This window comes from Schistocerca gregaria, chromosome 6 (genome assembly GCF_023897955.1).
Source record: "Schistocerca gregaria isolate iqSchGreg1 chromosome 6, iqSchGreg1.2, whole genome shotgun sequence".
Taxonomy (NCBI): Eukaryota; Metazoa; Arthropoda; class Insecta; order Orthoptera; family Acrididae; genus Schistocerca; species Schistocerca gregaria.
This window is the reverse complement of record NC_064925.1, coordinates 425,911,027-425,923,725: the sequence shown is the minus strand read 5'-3', so window position 1 is coordinate 425,923,725 and position 12,699 is coordinate 425,911,027.

The following is a 12,699-nucleotide window of genomic DNA, read 5'->3' as shown; positions in this document are numbered from 1 at the left end:
GGAACTACAGTGCAGTCTTCCTCTGTGAAACAGCTTTGGAAAAAGACATTTAGTATTTCGGCCTTTACTCTGTCATCCTCTGTTTCAGTACCATTTTGGTCACAGAGTGTCTGAACATTTTGTTTTGGTCCACCTACCGCTTTGACATAAGACCAAAATTTCTTACGATTTTCTGCCAAGTCAGTACCTAGAACTTTACTTTCGAATTCATTGAACGCCTATCGCATAGCCCTCCTCACACTACATTTCGCTTCACGTAATTTTTGTTTCTCTGCAAAGTTTTGGCTATGTTTATGTTTCCTGTGACGTTCCCTTTGCTTCCGCAGCAGTTTTCCAGCACTCCTGGAAGAAAGGATATCCTTTCTTTCAGGAGTGCTGGTTCTGCATGGTTCGCAGGAGAGCTTCTGTAAAGTTTGGAAGGTAGGAGACAAGATACTGGCAGAAGTAAAGCTATGAGTACCGGGCTTCTTGCTAGAGATGAATCTTTCTGTTTGTTTGGACCATTAATGTCAGAAGCGTTATAGACAGAAGCTTGGAGCTAAACGAGAGTTTCTATTGCTTGTATTCGTGCTTGCCAACCCCTATATTGGCTAGCAAGATCGCCAGATCTCTCTCCAGCTGGTCCGCAGCTCGTGGTCGTGCGGCAGCGTTCTCGCTTCCCGCGCTCGGGTCCCCGGGTTCGATTCCCGGCGGGGTCAGGGATTTTCTCTGCCTCGTGATGACTGGGTGTTGTGTGATGTCCTTAGGTTAGTTAGGTTTAAGAAGTTCTAAGTTCTAGGGGACTGATGACCATAGATGTTAAGTCCCATAGTGCTCAGAGCCAGAGAGAGTCTCTCTCCAGCTGAAAGCATTTGGAGCAATACGGCCACGGCCCTCCAATTAGCTCCAGTCTGTGATGATCTAATCTGAGCCAGTCATAATTTGGTAAGGTACTGAGATAAGTTATTGAAATAAGCTGTTGAAATAATCTATTGAAATAAGCCCTTCAAATGTAAGCCCAGGGTGGCTTGCCATGAAGGACAACAAAACGCGTAGTCGACGTACCGCTGTGCTGGAAGGCCACAGCGTACGGCAGCGAAAGGGGTCCTACTATGATAAGGAACGGACCCCTGACCGTCACTCCCGAATGTCAGGCCATATGCCGGACGACAAACAGGTTGGAATCCAACCGCTGTCTGGTGCGTCTTCAGACTCGTCTTCGGCCTGTAATGTCAGTGACTGGTGTAGAATGGTCTTTAATGATGCGTTCCGCTTGGCAGACATCCGGTGACCATCGATGACGCGTTTGGAGATGCCTTGGACAGCGGGAGGTTACCAACCTTACGGTCGGCCCGTCATATGGCTCAAGAACCAGGTGCCCCATTTCTTTCCATTGGTGGACCTCTTTGGTGGTCATCCACGACACCCTTACAGCAAAGCGGTCCGTCGACGATATTCTACATCCCTTTTTGTAGCCCTTCATGGCAGGCCGCCCTGGGCTTACATTTCAGCAAGATATCGCCTGACGTACACAACGAGAGTTTCTACTGCTGGTATTCGTGCTTCTCAAACCCTACCTTGGCTAGCAAGATTGCCAGATCTCTCTACAGCTGAAAGCGTTTGGAGCATTACGGCCAGGGCCCTCCATGCAGCTCCGGATTGTGATGATCTAATCTCAGCCAGACATAATTTAGCAAGGTATCCTCCAGGAGGACATACAACAACTCAAATGGTTCAAATCGCTCTGAGCACTGTGGGACTTAACATCTAAGGTCATCAGTCCCCTAGAACTTAGAACTACTTAAACCTAACTCACCTAAGGACATCACGCACATCCATGCTCGAAGCAGGATCCGAACCTGCGACCGCAGCGGTCGCATGGTTCCAGATTGAAGCGCCTAGAACCGCTCGGCGACAGCGGCCGGCCCATTCAACAGTTGTATCGATCAGTGTCAAGCCGAATAACTGCTTCATCTGCAATCCTGTGTATCTGGAGACGAAGCTCCGGGATTAGAAATAGTTTCACTTAGGAATGCACTTCTTATGAACGTTTTACATGAGCCGGATCACAATTCACCGCGCGTGGTCTTAACACTTATCCTCTTTCCATTTGCTCCGTTGGATGCGGCGTCCGATATGTCTAAGCCTCCCTCCTGTGGTTGGGAGGGTGGTGGTGGTTGCCACCGCAAAATTGCAAATGTGTGTATTTCAGTTGGATCTCCCACTCTCTACTGCTCTTCTGAATAATCCTATCTCTCTCTCTCTCTCTCTCTCTCTCTTTCTAATTAATTTACACGCTGCTCCATCCTTCCTGCTTTTCACTGGTGCCAGGGGTAGGCTAGTAGCAGCAAAATGACCAGGAGTCAGTTTGTTTTCGAGGACCGTTTATAATGTCTCCCTCACGTGTACTTGCACAATTCATATATGTACGACCCTCCTTAATCCGCTTTAAGATGCATTGTAGCTAGAGCTTACTCCTATGTATTTCCGAAAACATGATGTTGATTGTTTCACAACCTCACATGTCGAAAGTAAAATGAACTCCTTTAATCTGTTTGGTTGTACTGTTCTGAACTTCTTATTCGTTAACTGAAGCGCTATATTCTCTCCACGAGTCCTCACAACACAAAAAGGTCATCCCCATGGCGTTGTTAACTACTTTAACTGTCTTCTTCTCACACTTTCATCGCGCAAAACAACCTTGTCTCCTTCCTTGAAATCCTTGGTGTTTTGAATGTGATGCTATCATTCCTCATTCTTCTTCGTACGGGAATTATTAAAAGTCCCTGCCCTCTGATACATCTGGAGCAGCCTTTCCTTTAGTTCCGTCACATAATCATCGTCGTTTTATTATGCTTTGGCCGTATCATACTATAGGTTCCCAGGAATGATTCATATTGCCCCAAAAATTAGTTTGAGTGGAATGAACCCAGTTGATTGCTATATGAATGGTTTTATATACGAAACTGATAAAATGCATCCATTCATCCTTTCATCGTCGGCGTCCATCTATTAGTGAATCATTAAACTGGTTCATGACAACTCGTTTCCCCCGTCACTAATCACTGGTTGCTGGTCGTCTTGTTCTTCCTCATCTGCGTCTTTCACATTCCTAATGACTGCAACTAGATCTTCCGGTATACGTGACAATACATCTGCTACTGTGTATATTATACTGTGTATATTATTTCGAAGTAGTATTCTGCCAGTTTAAACCTGAACTTCGTTAATCTTAACAGTCTACTTACGTACACCAACTATTTCAAGGGCTTGTGATCGATACACAGAAAGAGTTTTATTCAGTACACGTCAGGTCTTCATTGCTTCGCTGCCCCAGTTCATACTATGGTTAACTGTTCTCGCCTGACTATACTATATCTTTCCTCGGCGCAGTTCAGAGTTCTAGATGCAAAGGATACTGTAAGTTCTGTGATAATTCTCTGTCAATCTGTAAACCACCTATCGACTCTTTGCTTGTTTCTGTTGTGATTATGAATTGCTATATAAAATAAAGATACCGAAAGATTTTGGGCCAACTATTTTCTCTTTTAATTCCTTGAAAGCTGAGTCAACCACTTGTAGCCCTTTCTTCAGTAATTCACGTAATGGTGTCACTATCAGACTTAACTCCTTGACGAAATGGCGGTAAAATAACATAATCCCTGGGAAACTTTTTAACTGGTTTAGTGCACCAGGTCTGGGATACAATTATCGTGCTCATCGTGTGCGTTTTCAATCCTTGTATCGTAATTGTGTGTCCGAAATAAGTTTCTTCTTCCTATAGGAAGTCACAGTTGCCAACCTGCAATTCGAAAATGTGCAATCGGAAATCTCTCAAAAACTTGCTCACGTTGGGTATTATGCTCCTCCAATGTAGCTCTGAGTACGACCGCGTCATATACATATATGAACATCGTGTATCTGTGAAGGCCCTTTAGTTCGGTGTTCACCCAGAAAAGTGGCAGCACTGTCTGTTATTTCCGTCAGTAGTGTCCAGAGAGTAGAGGAAGCTATTTTTCCTCCATTATCCTCATTCAACAGTATATATTGGTAACCCTTTGCACAGTCTTAAATGATAAATTACATTGCTTTTCCTAAGCTGTCTGAATCTTGTCAATGTGCGGTAGCAGAAATACAATGCAGTAACTGCAATTTAGTCTCTGGAAGTGGCAACTGTTCACCACTTTCGCTTCCATGTAGCATCTATCTTACTGGGAATAAATAAAGGAAATTTCTGTCCACTTGTGCTCTTACTAATGATATCGTTCCTTAACATTTCATCTATTTCGTTTCGTGGAATTCCTTTCGCACCTGTGATAGTCGATACGGCTGGATATTTATCACTTTCCTTTGAGCCTCTGGTTTTGCATTAATTACATACATTAATTACATATCTGTATACATATATGTATCTCTGAGTAGGTGAAATACATCATGACACTCAATTCATAATTCAGTAATCGAGGTCCTTTCTTCTTTGTTTAAGTGTTTCATTTGAACTATTTCCCTTTAATCTGATAGTTGGCGACATTGTCTCTTGGTCCACTGAAACTAATCTTTGTCTGTGTTATTCCTCGCCTTCTCCGATGACAGTTACTACTTCTACCTTCACCTATCGACATTCCAGTACAACTTCTTCCATGGCATTCAAAATACTTGTGCTTCTACGCATTGTCACCATTGCTGCAGGCAAGTACATGCCCGCTTGCAACTGCCACCTCTTCATTATTACTTCTGTCATATTTGTGTTCTCCACTTCTACTCTTTGAAACCTTTTCTTCTCACTGGCCTATTCTTATAATGTCACACAGGCACTCTTTCCGTCTGCTACTCATCTTTGTTTTCCCTTAGATATAGGAGCCTGTAGCTCCTAAGTCATTTTGGTTCCTCACTCTGGAGGTCTCTTCTGTTCTCTCGGCTTTATGTCTGATTCTACATGTACTCCTACTCATGCAGCTGGTGTCGCATTTGCCACCCGTATCTCTCGGCTGCCTAATGTCCCTTCCATTTGACATTGCTCCTCTCTTAACTGCTCTCTCCCAGCCCACAAGATTACACAGTTCGGTCCACATTCCGTCTGTAACAGTACACGTGTGCCTATGATCCACAGCGTCTCCGTTGCGTAATCTTTTAAACTTTCGCATAACTCTCGGCCTTTGTTTGTCTAGTACATCTAACTCTTTCTCCACTACATGAACGCTGTGTCCTAGACACACATCGTAATCTATCAGTATTAACATCGTAGCTCCACGTTTCTCTTTTACTTCTTTAGGGATGCCTTTAAGAATCATCCTTTCGTCTGCGTTATTGCCCACCTAATTCTTCAACGCCCATTCCTTTATTAGCCTAAACTGAGATGCACTATCTACTATGAAACTTGTGGTTCCTGCGCTTCCCTGTGCGCATCTGTTATTCACGAAATCATTCCTGCCCTCGCAGTCAACATACAGCTTTGCAGCACGGGTCAACTGTATACTCATGCCAGTCTATTGTTTTCCAGTTTCTGAACCTTCATATTTGTTATCCTATCACTGGTAATCCACTGTTGGACTAAGCGTGGCGCTTCTTTACAAACGTAACATATCTCGGATTTTCCCTTATCGCGTGGTGCTGAACGCTATTGATAATCACATCGATGACATACCGCTGATAGCATGATTCCAATGTCCCTGTGATGAGCTCTGCGTAGTATTTCCCCCGTCATTCTCAGCAGCGGTGGAAGGTAGGGTGTCCGTTTTCCTGCTGTCCTGTAGCTCGCCTGAATGGCGTCTTTTTTCCTGACATGTCTCTCCTCAGTTCAATTTCTTGCATGATGGCCTCCTCTCTTACAATTAAAACGATGCTGCTTCTATTAAGGCTAAATCCATTGCTTGAGCTAACGATAAATCCTTTCCCCTTGCTTGCAACATTGTTTTAATCCTCTTATCTTAGCTCCCGTTGTAGGAACACTGCTCGCTCCAGATTCCCAACTAGAGCATGACTCCTGGGAATGTCTGATTCCCTCATCACATTCTGGACGGCTACAAAAAACTGGCGCTACAATGTGCCAATGCAACTAGCCCGTTCGGCCATTGTTTCGGCCCTGTTGTGCCTAGTAAGGTATAACAGACACGGATGAGAATTCCAAGTTAGTCTTGACCCACTGTTATCCAATAGAATTCCCTTCACATCTTCCCAAGCTGATCCACATACGCGTATGAGTAATTTATTTCGGCCAGAAAACTAGTTTTAACAAATTTTAATAGCTCACTGTGCCTATGGCTTGGCGTTAGTTCGAATGTGAGATCACAGTTCTCTAAGAATTCTCTAAGTTCATCTTTATTCACATCAAAAGATCTCAGAATTAACTTAAATGCGTCAGACAATACTGTGGTGAGTAGAAGGCTTCCCACCTTCCATACTTGTGTTTAGTAATTTTTCATCGTTTCTCAAAGCCGTTGAGCTTGTCTCCATACTATGTTGTGATTTATTCACAGCGTCAGTTGGTCAGAGCGAGTGGCGCTACACTGGCATCTCGTGAAGGCGTAACGTTGGAATTTGGTGCGGTCAGCATGCACAAGTCTCTGATCCAGGTGGCCCGTACCTTGAACGTCGTAACTACTGTGAAGTCGTCCTCCGCTGTCCACTGCAGCGGGCTATTGTGTGACCAGGCACGGCGGATGACCTTCTTACTTCTCGTCTCGTCTCTTTTCTTACCTCTTCTTACTTTGCTGCTACTGTGCACTAGAAAGGACTGTTCTGCCTGTTCACTGTATCTGATTTACCTCGATTCGTCCTGATATGCGGCTTTCCAGTTCTCCTAAATGAAAATTCTATCTCTTTTACTCTAACGCGCCTTTACTTCTTGGTAAAGATATTCAACCAGGTATCGAATCGTAGATCACACACCTGACACTAGTTTATATGTCCTTCCCGACATGGGTCGCATCGCCGAGCGGGATTAGCCGAGAGGTCTAGGGCGCTGCAGTCTTGGACTGTGCAGCTGATCCTGGCGGAGGTTCGAGTCCTCCGTCCGGCATAGGTGTGTGTGTTTGTCCTTAGGATAATTTAGGCTAAGTAGTGTGTAAGCTTAGGGACTGATGACCCTAGCTGTTAAGTCCCATAAGGTTTCACACACATTTGAACATTTCTGAACATGGGTCGCATCATACTTATAAGCTCACACTCAGATGAGAAGTCACACAGGATTTGAGGTTATTCGTATCCAGATGGCCGAGAAGATGCCTAGTGGAGTCAGTCGGGAACAACGCCAAGCTGACATTTTACTGGTCTCCGGTTGGAGATACTACAGAATGATTATATTAAAAAAACTATATTAAGAAACCTGTGTTGTTAGGCTACGGAGGTTAAACGTTCATAAGGAAAATGAGACACTATATTGGCTTACTAATCTGTTTTTCTTTTTTACTTCTTCACATGTTTACATTGATCATGCATATGAGCACAAGCACTGTTTTATAAATTCAGTAGGTGTAACGTAGATGACCCGACTTAATGGAGTCTCTAGTCAATTACCAGAACAAATTGCCATCCTGGCATATAACTTTACTAGGATTCGGAAATACAAAGTAACATAAGGTACTATATACCACAGCCTATAAAGTGACAGATTCTACAGCTGTGATTCAACCCTTTGGTTCAAGTACTGGTCACAATGAAAATGACGCACTGACGTAGTTAAATGTATACAGATGAATGACAAAGTAATAACCCTAGTCCAGAGGTACATACAGGCAGCCGGCCGCGGTGGCCAGAGGGTTCTAGGCGCTTCAGTCCGGAACCGCGAGACTGCTACGGTCGCAGGTTCGACTCCTGCCTTGGGCATGGATGTGTGTGATGTCCTGAGGTTAGTTAAGTTTAAGTAGTTCTAAGTGCTAGGGGACTGACGACCTCACATGTTAAGTCCCATAGTGCTCAGAGCCATTTGAACATATAGGCAAAGCTTGAAAGTTGTTCTTCGTGCACAAGTTCAAATGAATATAAATGCTCTCTCACAGAGTATCCGTCGTAGGCTGCTGTTCATCAGAGGCTTCCGGCTGGGGCTCCCCTCGATCTGGAACTCTCGCCCACCTGGAACTCTCCTCTGTGTGATACTCTCGCGTGCTCGCCGTTTGACGCCCTCTATATAGGACATTTGGAGCTATCTTACAGGTGTAAAGTGACTGCGTCGCTTTTTACCTCCAATTCGCAATCAGTGAGCGTGAAAGCAGCCGTTTTTCAATGCATATCACATCTTAATGGACTGACGAAGGCGGCTTGCACTGTACGCTTCTAAATTTTAAGGCTTAATGCCAATATTCCTACCTACACGATTTTCTGGCAACTCTGAGTTGCTAATAACCCTCGTTCCTTAGGAAAATAATGGTTCATTATGACATAAAACTGCATCATCTGCTTGGATGTAGTATTGCTGACAAGACAGTGATTTCAAATACACTGCCTACAGTAAAAGTAAAGCGGCTGGAAGACAAGGTAGGACGTCAATGTAACTCTGTACATGTGCACACCAATGGAGTGTGTGTAAACGGTACGTTACAGTTCTCTGTGACAGACAGAACGGCCACCAGCACCCATTACCGTTGTTCTTGTTTAGTGTTGCTACCAGATCTGGAAGGGTTTTAGGGAGGTGAACTGCATCAGGTGTCGAATAATCACTGGCAACTATAGAGAGATGCCGCCTACTCGAGCGTGAGATTCATGTGTGTCCCATTTTGGATCCCCATTTGGCCGATTGGTTATACAGTGCATTATGTATGTTTGTTGGGCATTCGAATGTGGCAGTGCCCCAATGTCGCTCTGGACGGGAACATGAGGACAGTCACACGCATCGTCAAGGGCCCTGTCGACAACTCCTGACCATCAGCAGGGACGATGGTGGTATCGAGCACAATGAACATCGTAACCCCTTCACATCTGCGTTTGCCAGCCGAGAACAAGTAATGCAGTCTCTGCAACGTGTAACACGCCCGGGAGTACAAACGGGGGTGGGGGACCCCTTAAACTGGTCGTCATTCCTCGACCGCGCGCCCTGTTCACACCATGTACCAGATAACCCCGCGGCAGTCGTACTGTTATGCTCCACACCGCTGCTGGCTTGCCTGAAATTATCTAGCGAAATATGCAAGCGGGTTTAGGGGAGCCACTCAGGGTTAAAACACAACACTGTCCGACGTCTGGTGTGAACAGCCATACAGGGTGATTCAAAATGAATACCACAACTTTAGGAATTTAAAACTCTGCAACGACAAAAGGCAGAGCTAAGCACTATCTGTCGGCGAATGAAGGGAGCTATAAAGTTTCATTTAGTTGTACATTTGTTCGCTTGAGGCGCTGTTGACTAGGCGTCAGCGTCTGTTGATGCTAAGATAGCGACCGCTCAACAGAAAGCTTTTTGTGTTATTGAGTACGGCAGAAGTGAATCGACGACAGTTGTTCAACGTGCATTTCGAACGAAGTATGGTGTTAAACCTCCTGATAGGTGGTGTATTAAACGTTGCTATAAACAGTTTACAGAGAATGGGTGTTTGTGCAAAGGGAAAAGTTCTGGACGGCCGAGAACGAGTGATGAAAATGTAGCATGTATCCAGCAAGCATTTGTTCGCAGCCCAGGAAAATCGCTGCGTGGTAGAGTAATGGTTGTGTACGCGTACGTGGAGCACTTGTTTGTGCAGCAGTCGCCAACAGTGTAGCTAAGACGGAATAAGGGGAACCAGCCCGCATTCACCGAGGCAGATGGAAAACCGCCTAAAAACCATTCACAGACTGGCCGGCTCACCGGAGCGCGATACAAGTCCACCGGCCGGATTCGTGCGGGGGACGAAGCGCTCCTTCTCATTCCGGAAAGCCGTGCGTTAAACCGCACGGCTGACAGGCTGGGTTTTGTTTTATCCATACTTCCATAGAAGTCCTTTACATTGTAGCTTCTGGGCGTTAGGCATACCTTGCAGCTTCTGAGACCCTATAAACTCAAAACGACGACGTCATTTAAATGCTGTACGACGAAGAGATGTCATACCTTTAAACGTAGAACGTGTTAGACTTTCAGCGAGGCAGGATCTGACGATATGCGAGTGTATCCGCTGGTAACAGGCATACACGTGAGGGAAAATGAAGTCGTTGCACGTACAAATGCTATAATATTTGCCCTGCAGCGAACTACAAATCGCTTTTTGTCTTACTTCGTCCATATAGTGTGTTTGTTACTCCTGTACGCTGAATCAGCTGGGTGAAGTTAGATGAACCTTGGAATGGAGATAGCCTATACTCTGAATTAAAACATTGGCTTTTAGTGCTAAAAATAATAAACCACTTTTGCAAACGTGAGGTGGTGAAAATGACTACAGTTCTCGTGCGGTGGATAACTTGACTATAAAGTCATCCATGAAACTCAAGTACCTACTAAGGAGACTGCCTACACTAAGCTTGTCCGTCCTCTTTTAGACTACTGCTGCGCGGTGTTGGAGTCTTACCAGATGGGACTGACGGAGTTCAAAAATGGCTCTGAGCACTATGGGACTCAACTGCTGTGGTCATTAGTCCCCTAGAACCTAGAACTACTTAAATCTAACTAACCTAAGGACATCACACACATCCATGCCCGAGGCAGGATTCAAACCTGCGACCGTAGCAGTCGCACGGTTCTGGACTGCGCGCCTAGAACCGCGACTGACGGAGTATATCGAAGAAGTACAAAGAAGGGCAGCACGTTTTGTACTATTGCGAAATATGGGAGAGTGAAATGATAAACGATTTGGGCTGGACATCATTAGAAGAAAGGCGTTTTGCATTGCGACCGAATCGTCTCACGACATTCCAGTCACCAACTTTTCCTCCGAGTACGAAAATATTTTGTTGACACCGACCTACATAGGGAGAAACGATCACCGCGATAAAATAAGGGTAATCATAGCTCCTTCGGGAAGTTATACGAGATTGGAAGGACAATTGTGAAGGTGGTTCGATGAACCCTCTTCCAGGCACTTAAGTATGATTTGCAGAGTCCATGTAGATATAAACAGAAAATGAATGCATTATATTTAGCGTAGATGTTAGTTTTAAACTGTTTCCTCAAATGATATTATTGATACTATGAGTTCCAGTCATTTCAACAAACTTGCCTTTCTTGTTGAAACGCTTGCGATTTCCTTTCAAAATTGTCATCACTGTAAACAAGAGTCAAGGACAAACGTCGAGTGGCGGTAATTTTTCTGGGCACACCACATTTTTTGCACGGGAAGCTCTGGGTTGGTCTAATGCGTGTGCCGAGGGCCAGACGTCTCTACATACACGCAAAGAACAAGAAGTAGAGGAGCATTGTTATCGTTACAGAGACGTATTAAAATTCTGGCTCTCCATATACACCAACAAAAATATGTTTGTCCCTGTGCTAGGCAAGTCGCAAAGAGTCGAAATTATTCGCTAGGAAGTCGCGTAAAACTTTTTTCCTTCATTACTTAAGGAAATAATTTTTAAGTTATCGAGTAGCGATATCAAAATGTGCCTGGAAAGGAAGCAAGTAATCAAATAAATACTTTTAGCGACGTGCCTAGCACGGTAAAAAAACATTTTGTGGAGAACCAGAGGTCTACTGTAACACGTCTTTGTAAAGAACGAGTAAGTTGTGACCTAGATGTATGCCGTCAGCTTTTCCCATCGTCGTTTGCTGACGTGTCTATCTTTTGTCATGGAACATACGTTTGGGTAGCAAGTTTAAGCATTAACATTTCTCTATAAAGAACTGTTCAACCGCGACTAACACCGCGGTCACGGCTAGTAATACATTCGCTAGCTTCACATGGCCATGCGCAAGTTTCCTATTTTCCATAAAGTAGCAGACTCTGGAAATTTCGTAAGGCGCAAGACTGTTGACAGTCAAAGAAAACAGACTAAGGACCACGAACTGTACGAGGGCAAAACCGGACTTCCGTAATTTAATGCCACTGGTGACGCATTGGAATGATAAATGGAACGCTAATGAACGGCTACTATGGCGAACTAACAGTAAACTGAGCAAAACTATGAATAGTGTGACATGAGAGGTAAATTAGATGACGTCTTTTTCTTAGTGGCAACGATAATTTTACAATCGCAGTTTCAAGAAAGGTTGAAGTTCACCCTGCGGCTGTATGACATGTTCTACACTCATTGGGAACTAGTATACGACAAATATGTTTACTGAAACTGATGCTATAATTCTGACAATCTATTCAGGGGCGTGCCTCTTTTGATTTGACAGCTGATAAATAGCAAACTATCATTTCAAAGTAATTATAGAGACATTACATTAAAGTTACACTCATTTGCTAAATTATGTTTACAAGGAATATTGCAAATCTGAAATATCCTTTTCTGTTCTTTCGTGTGAGACTTAATACCGAACACCAACTTTTATGCACTTAAATAATGAAATTTTTTGAAATATAAAGCAGGAAACAAAGGAACCACCACTTCCTTCCCGAATACAGATATTCGAAAGTAAGAATCGCTTCCTGTACATTCACAAGTGGCGCAGCGTAAATAAATTATGTAAACACTTCAGGCACAAAACATGTGAAATGAAGGCATTCAAGCTTTATTAATCCTGTGAGAACAACGAGAAAGATGCGGGCTTCCATGATTCCTTTCTTGGTTCTGTAAATAACGTCCGTTCATTTAGATGCAATTTTCTGACTCCCACTGCTTTTTCCTGGGCTAAACTTTATCTTCCGTATTGGTCGGGTG